This window comes from Rhinatrema bivittatum, chromosome 4 (genome assembly GCF_901001135.1).
Source record: "Rhinatrema bivittatum chromosome 4, aRhiBiv1.1, whole genome shotgun sequence".
Lineage (NCBI taxonomy): Eukaryota > Metazoa > Chordata > Amphibia > Gymnophiona > Rhinatrematidae > Rhinatrema > Rhinatrema bivittatum.
Genome location: NC_042618.1, coordinates 27215502 through 27228376, shown reverse-complemented (window position 1 = coordinate 27228376; position 12875 = coordinate 27215502). Strand labels below are relative to the sequence as shown.

The following is a 12875-nucleotide window of genomic DNA, read 5'->3' as shown; positions in this document are numbered from 1 at the left end:
CATATTTTTGGCCTGGAAATTTCTTCCTGTTCATATGGTCTAAATTGGAAAAGGCCTCTATTGAGCCATGGCTCCATGGGCCTTCATTTGCAACTATCCAGGGGTTTTCCTTATTTTTTTAAATCTAGCCTAGCTCAGCTATTCAGTGAAAGACCTCAGCCTGGAGGCACAGGCCATGGCTCTCGCAGGAGCCTCGTACACATGCACCCTGAGTCTGGCCAGTAGGTGTCACTGTTTAATGATGGATAATGTTACACACACACACACACACACACACACATGCTCACACTCACACCCCCCCCCCCCCCTCTGTCCCCCAGGAGGCTGTGAGTGCTATTATTATAGTATCCCCTGCCCTGGCCAGCCCAGGGAGCAGAAACTGGGCCTAGGAAGAAAACGCCAGCCTTCTGTAGTGCAGCGTGCAACACTGCTACTGAGCTGACCCTTTTATAGCTTTCATTGAAGACCCAGTAACTGAGCCACAGATGCTTTCTTGTATGTCTTAATGCAATCTTCATGCTCCCCGTGGTGGTTCCTTTAAAACTCCTGCAGCATGCCGGAGCCATGGGCAGGTGCAAAGGATGCAGCTAAAGCAGGCACCAGGATTTCACAGTGAAATCCCTGCATGTACTTTTCTGCGCTGCCTTAACCTCACCCTCCCAGCATAAGGGGTTTTTTTTTTCTGCAGGTAAACACTGTGGAAATCCCTTGGAAAATTGCCCCCTATGAAAACAAAATTTATACAAATAAAAAAATACGTTTTGCGCTTTCTAGGATAGAAACGTTGCAGGAGCAGACATTCAATGTGGCCGAGCTCTGAAGGTCTTGTATATGGATGTGTGGGTGGGAACTGTGCTAGCACGGCTTCCTTCTCCTAGTGATAAAAGTCATCACTGCAGAACCAACATTTAGGATGACTCCTTCACACCGCTGGGTGCTCCTTTCCATGCAGGTTCAATTTTTACTGTGTGTGCACAAAGGGAAAACTGTAAAAAAAAAGAGAGGATTTTTTTTAAATCCAGCAGGCTGAGTGGATGGGAGTCACAGGGCACAAACTGGTAGCCCGCAGCTCTCGTTTTTACATCAAGTGGAAGAAGGGGCCTGCTGTGAAACAAAAGATGAGCTGGACGGAGATGCCTGGAGTGTGACTGGAGGGTGACTGTAGTGAATGAAGGCTGAAGCTGTTAGTTTCAGAGTAAACCTCTGCCTCGGACTAGATTAGAGGTGAAACTGGTGCCACTGGAAACCAACAACCGGTGCACAGCCCCCAGTAACAGATGCATCCCCTTATTAAGCACATTCCACCTTGGTTCAGACAGATGGCGTTTGCTTTGCTATGTTGATGGGTTTCTGTTTCGGTGAGATGGAGTGCATTTGTGCTGGGCTGTAGTGATATTTGCCGTGGTCCCGATTCCTTGTTCCAGTGCAGCACGACTCCTGCCGGAGTGAATGAAATTCTTGTAGCACTAAAAGATCAATTAGACAGCTGGCAACACAGGTTACTTAACACGTGCACCATTTCAAAAGGTGCTAATTTTTTTCACGTAATTACGCTGGGAGCTGTTATTCGGAGGCTTATTTTGGTAATGCTGTGCCCTTCTTTCTACTTTGGTCTTATTTATTGACTGTTTTTCCTGCTTTAGTGTTTTAATGAATTGTAATCACTATTGATTAATTATATGTTATACTGTTCGGCCTGACTGCAGGTGTAATCAGGATTAGCGATCACACCAAACGTGTGGTTAGGATCCTGTCCCATTTACAGCAAGTCTAGAGAGATTTCAGCAGAATGGCCTGTTTTTGAATTTTAACGCAAAAGCGTTCACGTTTGCAATTTAATATATTACTTCTGTTCTTGAATTTAACATAAGAAAGTGCCAGTTATGCTCTGTAGCTTTTAGCTAAAAGTAAAACTGCTTTTTAGTAAACCTTTGGAGAAGAAAAGTCCATTCTACAAATCGTATGCAAGATAACGGAACCAACAGACTGAAGGCTAACGCAGTGTTAACGTGCGTTAATGCGTTAGCGTTAATGCAATTGTGCACTAGTCTGCATTAATGTTAAATGTGGAATTAGCACAGACTGAGGCGATAGTGCATTGATACACTTAAGATTTAAAGCTGGTAGTATAGGAAATAAAGTCCTGGATCTAGAGGCAGTCAGGGAAGAAGCTGATTTAGATGCAGTGGCTATCACGGAGACAAGGTACACAGAAAACCATGACTAGGATATAGTTATATTGGGCTACAGTCTATTCAGGAAGGACTGGATAGGAAGGAACAGAAATTAAAGCAACAGAATTGCAGGGTTTACTGTGGGTTAATTTGGAAAGAGGGAATGTAATATCCATTTATATTGGTGCAATATACAGACGTTCATCACAGACAGAGGAGATGGATAGAGATTTAATGGAGGATATTTACAAAACTGCTATGAAAGGGGAGGTGCTGTTGTGAGGGGATTTCAATCTACCGGATGTTGATTGGGACATCCCAGAATCAGTGTCTTCTGGATTCTCTGCAAGGAGATTTGTCCTGTCAACTGGTAAAGAAACCCAAATGGGAGGGGGCGATACTTGTTCTGGTGCTTACCAATGGACACAGTATTTCTGATGTTGTAGTTGATGAACTTCTGGGATCCAGTGATCACCGGATGGGGTGGTTCAGTATTAGAGCAGAAGAGATGAAGGGACATTCAGAGGCAAGGATCCTAGACTTCAGGAAAATGAATTTTTGTTAAAATGGGGGAGAACCTCAAGGAATCGTTAGGTGAATGGGAAATTCTAGGGAAAGTAGAAAAGGAGTGAGCAAACTAAAAGGAGACATTAACAGGGCAAGTAACCTTTTTATTAGGAAAGTAAATAAAGGAAAAAAGAGGCCGCTGTGGTTTTCTAAAGAGGCAGCTGAAAAGGTAAGGGAGAAAAGGTTAGCATTCAGAAACTACAAGAGATCATAGAAACTGGAAGACAGGCGAGAGTATCTGGAAAAGCTAAGAGAAGGTGGGAAAGTAGTCAGAATGCAAAAATTCTAATGGAAGAAAAATCATCAAACACAGTAAAGAGGGGGAACAAGACCTTTTTTTATTTTTAGATATGTTAGTGATAGAAGGAAGTGCACAAGTGGCACAGAGAGACTCAGAGGTGAAGGGGAGGAATATTTTTTTTAATTTAATTTAAAAATATTTCTATTCCACAACTTCCAAATGTAATATGTAGAGGCTGATGAGGAAAAAGCAAAATTGCTAAACAAATATTTCTGTTTGGTGATCACTGTGGAAGGGCCTGGAGCAGGACCACATAAAAGAAACACAAATAAGATTGGCAGTGAGGTGAACCTCAATCTATTTTCAGAACAGTATGTTCATGAGGAGCTACGTAAACTGAAAGTAGATAAGGCTGTGGGGTTGGATGGGACATATCCAAAGGTATTGAGGGAACAGAGCAGTCATGGCAGCTCCTCTGGCTGACCTTTTCAATGCTTCTTTAGAGTTGGGATTTTAGCTCTGGAGGCCTAGAGGGGGCAGATGTAGTTTCTATTCATAAAAGTGGAATTAAGGAGGAGGCCAGGGACTATAGAACTTTTGTGGTGAGCAAATTAAAGGAATTGCTGCTAAAACCCAGGATAGTGCAGTTTCTGGAATCCAATGGATTGCATGATCCAAGGCAGCAGGGTTTTATTAGAGGTAAAGCTTGTCAAATTAATCTAATCAATTTCTTTGATTGGGCGACCAGAGAGTTGGATCAAGGGAGAGCGCTAGACGTAGTGTACTTGGATTTCAGCAAGGATTTTGACACGGTTCTGCACAGAAAGCTTATAAATAAATTGTGCACCCTTGGTGCGGATCCTAGAGCGACTGACTGGGTTAGAAACCGGCAGAGTGGGAGGCGACAAAGGGCAGTGGTAAATGGAGTTTTCTCTGAGGAGGGGGTTGTTATTAGTGGTGCGCCTCAGGGATCAGTCCTGGGACCAGTTCTTTTCAACATTTTCTTGAGTAACATAGTGGAAGGATTGTCAGAAAGATTTGTCTTTTTACCAATGATACCAAAATCTACAATAGGGTGGACAGCGAGGAAGATGTGGAAAATATGAGGAGAGATCTAGTGAAGCTTGAGGAATGGTCTAGAAACTGGCAGCTAAGATTTAATGCTAAAAAATGCAGAGTAATGCATTTAGGGTGCAAAAACCCAAGGGAAAGGTAGAGTATTGGAGGTGACATTTTTCTAAGCACAAAGGAAGAGTGGGATCTGGGGGTGATTGTAACTGATCATCTTAAGGTGGCCAGACAGGTGGATAAAGTGATGGCAAAAGCTAGAAAGATGCTTGGCTGCAGAGGGAGAGGAATGGTGAGCAGAAAAGCGGAGGTGATATATAGGTCCATGGAAAGACCTCACTTGGAATACTATATATGATTCTGGAGACCGCACCTTCAATAGGATATAAACAGGATGGAGTCGGTCCAGAGGGTGGCTACTAAAATGGTCGGTGGTCTTTGTTCTAAAGTATATGGGGAGAGACTTAAAGATCTAAACATGTCCACCCTAGAGGAAAGGTGGAGATAATGGATATATGATAGAGACATTTAAAAATCTCACAGATTTCCATGCACAGGAGTCTGGCCTCCTTCCACAGAACAGGAGGCTCTAGGACAAGGGGTCATTAGATGAGGGTGAAAGGAGAAAAACTCAGGAATAATCAGTATCTGAATTCAAGAAAGCATGGGTTAAATACAGGGATCTCTAAGGAAGTGATGAGCATTATAATGCTAAATTAATTGGACGGATGGGCAGACTGGATGGCCGTACGGTCTTTTTCTGCCATCATGTTTCTATTTATAAATAAGAACATGGTAGGACCCCTTGGATTTTGATTTGCTTTTGATGTATATGTTCATGCACCCACTCAGTAACGTCTCCCATTCCTTGAACATTAGCAGGAAAAGCTCAAGGATTTGTGCCAAGAAAGAAAAGCCACAGGGGAGCTTCAAAATAACTCTCCACTCACTGGGCACATTTTGGCAACACGAAGCTGCAGAGATTGCACCCCGAAGCATTGACAGTGGGTTAGAAGCAATGCCCCCTAGACTGTTCTCACTGTCTCGAAGTCTCTCCACAGCTGGCGGTTCCCAATGTCCGCCACGTCTCCTGTTGCGAAACCTCCTTAAAAATATAACGGTGTAATGACTACATAATGAGTGCAAAGAATAGATGATATAATAAAGAAGCAACTTTTCTGCTCTTCTCTTTCTCTGGATACCACAGGCATTAAACACAGTGGATGCATCTTGACGTAGCTTCGTTGAGCGGGATTTCAAGTGAGGCACTGGTAGCAAATGACACGCAAACATTCATTCTCAGTACTACAGAATAAGTAAAGTACCTTGCTCCCAACTATAAATCAAGCATAGTTCAATGCAACTTGACTGTTTCTTAACAACGTGATCTATTATGAAAGGATAGCTAATTATTTGCTAGCTTCAAGTAGGTGCTTGCCTCTATTGAACTCTGGTGCCTCCAAGTCCCTTGGCTCGATGAGTACAAGCCTAGGGACAGTTGGTGCATTTCTTTCCAACCATTCAAAGCTCTAGTCTAGACTTTAGCCCAAGACAGTGCTATGCTAACTGCAAGAGATGCTCAAATAACCCAGACGTTTATGAAAAGACAGGTTTAGTTCAGGCACTAATGTATCCAGAGTGGGGTAGAAGATAATTCTTCACAATTCTTTGGGGAATTTTATTTTATTTTTTTTGTTTGATGATGTTTATATCAGTTTATTGCCCTATGTATCTTGTTACTTTCATTTGTTTTAGTTTTAGCTCTTGTTATATTTTTATAATGCACACATTTTACAAAATTTAGTGACTGGCACGTACAACATATTTACAACACACTTCTCTAAATTTTATTTTATTTTCTTCACTAAATTTTGCAAATAGAGCATGCTGCAATATTTTAGCCTGTGATGAAGCTAATTTGTTGTCTTGTTTGCAGAACCAAAATAAACATTAAACTTGTAAAAAAAAAACCCCAAAACCCCACCCATAAAACAGAGCAGTGGCCTCCCCAGGCTCTTACTCTCCCCTGCCTTAGGGCCTTCAATATAGAAAGTGATAAGAGCAGTCCCCGGTCACTCCTGCCCATTAGGTTCCACCGTAGAATGGTGCTGGCCGGCCCTGTGACCAGCACTTAATGTTTCAAGGCCATAAAGCATACGGCTAGAAAACAAAATGCTGCTGGTCTCGGGGCCGGCAAGCACCGCTGTGCAGCAGAAGCACTGGGACAGGAGCAACAGGGGGTCGCTTCTACCCATTTCTACACTAAAGACCCTGTGGAAGGGATAAATGGGAGTCAGTGAGGGCCCCATTTTAGCTATGGGGCAGGAGGGGCCCTGTTATTTTATCAAACAAACCAAAAATGTTTGGATACTTTGGGATAACTCAATTTTTGGTTTGTTCCATTCAGAATGAACTGAAAATCTACCTTTCCATTACGAGATGTGCATTTGTTTTCAATGAATGCACATCCCTATCACATAAGTGCACTATTTTTTGTAAGTATGGAAGAAGATATACATTAAAAAAAACAAAAAAACCCTCTCTTCTTTTAATATTCTACACAGTCAGAATTCTGGATTTGCTGATTTGTTACAGGTATGACAGTCAGACCTCAGCTTCCACGTTCAGAAATCAAACGATATAAAGCCTACACCAAGTGATATTTATTTTGATCAGTGGTAATTTGCTTAAAAAAAAAGTACAAGGTGGGGGCCAGCAGCTGCCTCCACCTTCCACTCCAGCTGCACTGGGGGGAAAGGAAGCAAGTTCCAGGTCGGAGACAAAAGGTCACCGGGTCGGTGACCTGGCATGACCCCCGGCACAAAATCACCACTGATTTTTGATTGATCTTAAATAAAGGGTTAGGATAAAAGGACGTGCTGCTGGCACTCTGGTACGTGACGGAAGCCCAGTGAAACGAGAGCTCTCAGCAAGGACCCCAGGGCGCCTCCCCTTCAAAGGTAACTGTGGTGGCTTTAAAAGGGGGAGAGGGGACACCAGAGCACTCTGGGGAGAGCCTTTACTCTTGGCCGCAGGGGCTTTAAAAGGGGAGGGGGGACATCACTTCTTACAGAGTATAGAGGGGAGGGGGGAGGGGGACCCCCACGGCCATGGAGAGCAGAGCGCCCCTGCTGCGGGGGCGCCCTAGCAGCTTTCAGTGGGCACCGCCACTCACAGCGCTCCAGGAGGGTGGGGGAGGGGGCTTCTCCCTGCCGTGGAAGGAGCTGCTCCTCCAGCTGGCACGGGGCACCACCGGCTCTAGAGCCACCCTCTGCTCCAGGGACACCAGAAAGGGATCTCCCTGAGGCTCTGCGGCTGGAGTAAGTCCAAGTCACAGCTTGAAGCAATACTCACTGGTTTTTAAACTTTTTATTCTTGAAATTTCTAAATATTTTATTTGAGCATGCTCTGTACTACAGAAAAATAAAGCATGACAGTACAGCACAAAAAGCAACCAACTAAGACAGACATCACCTTACACACCACACAGAAACCTTGCAGGAAAAAAAAGTAATGTAGACTGTTACAAACACAAATCAATTAATTAAGGCGATCCAGATCAGGAAAAGGTCAGAGATGATATTAAACACTCTAACAAAGTCTTACCTAGAAGTAAATCTCACTAGGTCAGGGTAGAGAAAATTAACTGCGTTTTTACTCATTGCTAGATTTAAGCTAAAAATCTACAAAAAAAAGTGCTTTGAAAAGTCCAGGAGCTTTGTTGCATTTAAACCGAAGTTGGCTAAAAGGCTGGGGTCTTATTGGTGACCCTGGATCCGGGCACGGCATAATAGGGCAGTAATGGGTTGTTCAGAGGTCGAGTTTTGAGGCTGATTCTAAATTTTAAGTGGGGAAAATGCAGGACTGCGATGCCTGCTGGAAGGCTGAAACGTCTTCCCAGTGCATCTGTCTCCATGCCCTTGCATAACCCGAGCTGTGTCTACACAAACTGAAATTATGTAACTCTCTGCCGTCCTGTGCTCCCAACCGAAGGTGGGATTTAAAAACAAAATCCAGATTCTATCCCCACAGCTGTTTAAAACTAAGATTTCGTTCTGTCCGATCCTTTTAACTCTAACCTGGCATTGCTTACCATGAGGCTAAGGGCTTTCCTAGTGAGGAAGACAAAGTAGACCAGTACAGCATGCAAAAAGTTTTGACAAGGAAAGTGCAAGAAACTAAAGTCACATTTCCCGGTGTAGCTCCGGGCGCAGGTTGCAGAATGAGGACCACGTTTCTAGGTGAAGCTTAGATTTTGTCACCCAGACTGAACAGAAAAAGCAGACCCCCCCCCCCTACCTTGTACATGGGGGTTCCCGGCCTCCAGTCTGGCGATCCAGCGAAGGAGGTGTCAGTGTCTGGCTGCAGGGTTTGGGCTGAGCTGTCAGGAAAAGCAGCTCACTCGGCTCTTGATGTCATCAGACTCCCCTCCCCCCCCCCCCAAACCTTTTTTTTTTTTTTTGTGCTTTCCCTTCCAAGAAAGAGGGCTGGCAACAATCTTCAACGTGAAATCCGCCTTCCTTGCATGAGTCTCATTATCAGATGGGGCAGACAACACACACGCACACACACACACACACACACACATTCATAGATATATATTGCAAAATGCATAATTACACAAAGCGCATGATTGCCCCTCGTTGATCTGAAGGGAAAAGGGTTGGATGGCAGAAAGCTGGCACTAGCTTGCACGAGATCTTTCTTTTCTTTCAGCAGAGTTGAAAATATTCCCCAGGGCTTTGCCTTGAGAGCTTGCTTGGAGACTTTACTTCTCTTTGCCAGGGCTATTAAGCGAAAGAGTTGGCTCACTGCAGGGAAGGAGTCACCACCACTGGCTGGTCTCCTTCTTGGGCTGGATGCTAATGCCAGCCTGACATCCCCTCCGGGAATGAATCACTTTCTCACTGTCTGTCTGCTTCTGGGTTTTGCTTTCTGCATTATTTTTTTATTCCATAGCAGAAAGTTTCACAAAATCTTCAGCTAAACTTGCGTAATTACCATACAACTGCTGATATATATTGTTATGGGTTGTACCATTTGATATGATTTGTGATTTTCCTCATTGTGGTCTGTTTTTGGGATTACTAAAAAAAAATGCAAAATAAAAATGTCAATTAAATTTAATGCAGGAGTAACCATTGATTAGAGAGGAGACTCAGATCCTGCTCCTCGTGGCCTCCGGTAAGTCACTGCACCCTCCATTGCCTCAGGCAGAAACTTACAGGGTCATTTACAAACCGTGATGTTTTTATCTCAGGAGGTGCAACATAGTCTTGGCAGCCTTTGCACCACCGACAAAATATTGCAGCATTTGTACTGCATGATTTTTTTATGGTGGGAGGAATGGAGCCTTCACATGCAATGGCAGCCCCCACCTCGACTGGGGCCGGCTTTGTATTAAAGGGCTCGAGGCCCTAAAATCACCCCTCCCCAAAAAACCTCACAACTCCCCCCCCCCCCTCGCCCGGGGTCTATTAAGGTCCCCATCTACTTCCCCACCACCTACCGAGACAGCGCGGACCCCAAAAGAAGAAAACATTTACACGTGAAAATTGTGTGGCCACGGACTTTGCCCAGCTCTGGTCCCCGGAATTTGCCCCATCTCATGATTGGGGCAATGTCAGGTCAACATCGTTCTGGAAAATAGCGTCAGCCGGGCCCCATGCAATAAAGGTATTAGTGCGTCCAATAACGCGTGTGCAAACCAGCGCGCCCCAAATAGCGCCAATTGTATGTAAATTCCATTTAAATGACTTCATTAGCTATTACTCCCCCATGCAGTAACATGCGTCCAAAACTTGGGCGTCCATAAGGAGTGTTTTAGGTTTGAAGTTTTGCAGCCGCCCTGTCCTCGGCGTTACTGCACAAGAGCTAGCGGTAGCCGACGGTTCGTGAAGGCTTCGCTGCCATTTAAACCGCGGACTCCCTGCGCTTCTTTGTCTTGCTGACTTCTCTCTTGCGCGTGCAAGCCGGATTAAGGACTGCCAGACAACGGAGGGCGATTGTTCGTGGAAACAATGGCGACGGAAGACAAGAGAGCGCCCTGGTGAGCATCTGGCTGCACAGGCACAGGTTAGCAAAACAAATTGGTAGAAATATATTTTTTTCACTCAGTGCATAACTGACCTCTGGAATTCATTCCCAGAGCATAAGTGTTTAGTGTAACAGGGTTCATCAAAGGTTCGCATACGTTCCTAGAGGAGAAGTCCATAAAACTGCTATTAATCAAAATGAAATATTAGCTTGTGATCTATTCAGTGCTAGTATATTTGCCAGGTGCTTGTGATTTGGAGAGGCCACTGTTTTAAGATGGCCGTGTGCCATGTCTTGTGTTATTCTGTCCTTATGTTCCTTATGTACAGCCCAGAACCATCTGGAGACCCTGCAGGCACTGTATCATTCGGCCTCACATAAATTTCCTTGGATTGCCTAAGACTGAAGTGCTACGAAGATACCATCTCAGCTCTCAGGCAGTTTTAGCCCTTTATGAAGGCCTGCGAAATGACATCGACCTCTTTGCCTCTTGCAACCGTGCCGCGCCCTGAGTTGGTGAAACTTCTGTGCGCTTTGCATTTTTTTTTTTTTTGCATCAGGAAGTTTCCAAAATATGATTGGACTCAGAGGGATCTTTCAGTCCTCCTTCTCGACTTGGGACTAGTCTTGAGGGGCGATGCATGAGGCAGTATATCTGCTATCCACAGGGCCCAGCGCAAATCCAGAAGATCCGGCGAGGGTTCTGCAAAATCGCCAGGATGCCCAATGTGTTGGGCGCAACAGACTGCACCCATATCGCACTGACCCTGAAGTCGGAGCAGGAGAGTGCATTCCACAAGCACTTCTGTTCCATGAATGTGCAGGTTGTGTGTGAGATGCACATCTTCGAATACTGCACGTGGTATCATGCATTCCTGGGCGCTGCCATGATTCCTTCGTTCTTGCCCGTTCATCGCTTGGAACTGATTTCCTCGACGGAAATATGGTGATGTCTGGCTTCTCGGAAAGTAACAGTTGCTGTGGGCCAGAAATGTGGCTATAGGGTGGGGTTATAGACAGCCTGCTGGGTTGGAAGGATGTGGGACCCAGTACAAGATCATTGTCTCACCAACGTAATGTATGTTGTTGCACACTGTTGATTTCTGAAAGTTTTTCGGTCATACTGTATTGGTATGGTAGAAGGGTTTTAAATCAGCCGGATATGTATATGTATTAGGCAATTGGAGTAGTGTATGAGTTTGCTGGTGCTGTGTCATTGTTTTTTATGCAATATTGTTTCCTCTTTTCAGGGCCGGTGCAAGGGAATTAGGCACTCTAGGCACCTTCTGCCTTGTGCTACCCCCCACACCCCCCCACACCCCGGTCACACAGACACCCCTGTTTGCACACACACACACACCCCTCGGTCGCAGCCCCAACTCCTGCCTCTTGCTAGCAATGGTGACAGAGAGGAGTGAAGATTCAAATCCAGATTCCTCTTTGCTTGCGCCCCCTAATGGTCGACACATTCCTCTTTGCTTGCACCCCCTTATGGTCGGCGCCTTAGGCCCAAGCCTAGCTCGGCTAGTGCTTCCACCGGCCCTGCTCCTTTTATAGGTGACAAAGGATATGGCTGTAAGCCATAGTTGCTTACTCCACTCCTGGCCCCATGGATTGCAGCCAAAAGACGATACAATGAGGCACATACCAGGACGAGGTCTGTCTTCGAGTGGATATTCGGCATGCTGAATAGCCAGTTTAGATGCTTGGACTGGTCTGGTGGTGCCCTGAAGTACAGTGCCAAAAAGGTCACATGCATTGTTATGGCCTGCTGCATGCTACATAACATTGCATTGCAATTCGGTTGGAAGAGGAGGTAGCCGATGACTTAGATAAGAACATAAGATATGCCATACTGGGTCAGACCAAGGCTCCATCAAGCCCAGTATCCTGTTTCCAACAGTGACCAATCCAAGTCACAAGTATCTGGCAAGTACCCAAATATTAGATAAATCACAAGCTACTAGGGCTTATTAATTACCGGAATAGTTTATGGATTTTTCCTCTAGGAACTTATCCAAACCTTTTTTAAATCCAGTTACACTAACTGCTGTAACCGCATCCTCTGGCAATGAATTCCAGAGCTTAACTATGCGCTGAGTGAGAAAGAATTTTCTTCGATTTGTTTTAAATGTGCTACATGCTAACTTCATGGCATGCTCCCTGAGCATGCCATGAAGTTAGCATGTAGCACATTTACATTAACTTGTTCAAGTCTTTTTATGCTTTTGTAGACCCCCTTAGTCATCTCTTCTCCAAACTCAACAGCCCTAACTTCTTTAGCCTTTCCTCATAGGGCAGCCATTCAATGCCCCTTATCATTTTGGTTGCCCTTCTCTGCACTTTCTCCAGTGCAGCTATATCCTTTTTGAGATGCAGTGACCAGAATTGTACACAATATTGAAGGTGTGGTCTCACCATGGAGCAATACAGAGGCATTATGACATTCTCCTTTATATTTGCCATTCCCTTCCTAATAATTCCTAACATTGAACCTTACATTGTATAACTATAGCAAGAGTTATTTTTCCCTATATGCATCACTTTGGACTTGTTCACGTTAAATTTCATCTGCCATTTGGAAGCCCAAAATTCCAGCCTTGCAAGGTCCTCCTGCAATTTATCACAATCCGCTTGAGATTTAACTACTCTGCATAATTTTGTGTCATCCGCAAATCTGATCACCTCGTCATCGTACCCCATTCCAGATCATTTATAAATATATTAAAAAGCACCGGTCCAAGTACAGATCCCTGAGGCACTCCACTGTTTACCTTTTTCTACTGTGA

At 44.6% G+C, this 12875-nt stretch overlaps 1 protein-coding gene across 3 annotated transcripts in view; it reads right to left on the bottom strand.

Annotated features, from left to right (window-relative positions):
* The window catches only part of LOC115089694 (B2 bradykinin receptor-like), an 89104-nt gene extending 80645 nt beyond the window's left edge, over positions 1-8459 (bottom strand). For 2 of the 3 annotated variants that reach the window (XM_029597889.1, XM_029597893.1), the window contains exon 1: positions 8350-8432. The gene's annotated coding sequence lies outside the window, so the exon portion shown is untranslated. Of the gene's footprint in view, positions 1-8349 lie in introns of all 3 variants that reach the window. The other variant, XM_029597890.1, reaches the window with a different exon arrangement.
* Positions 8460-12875: the final 4416 nt, after the last annotated feature.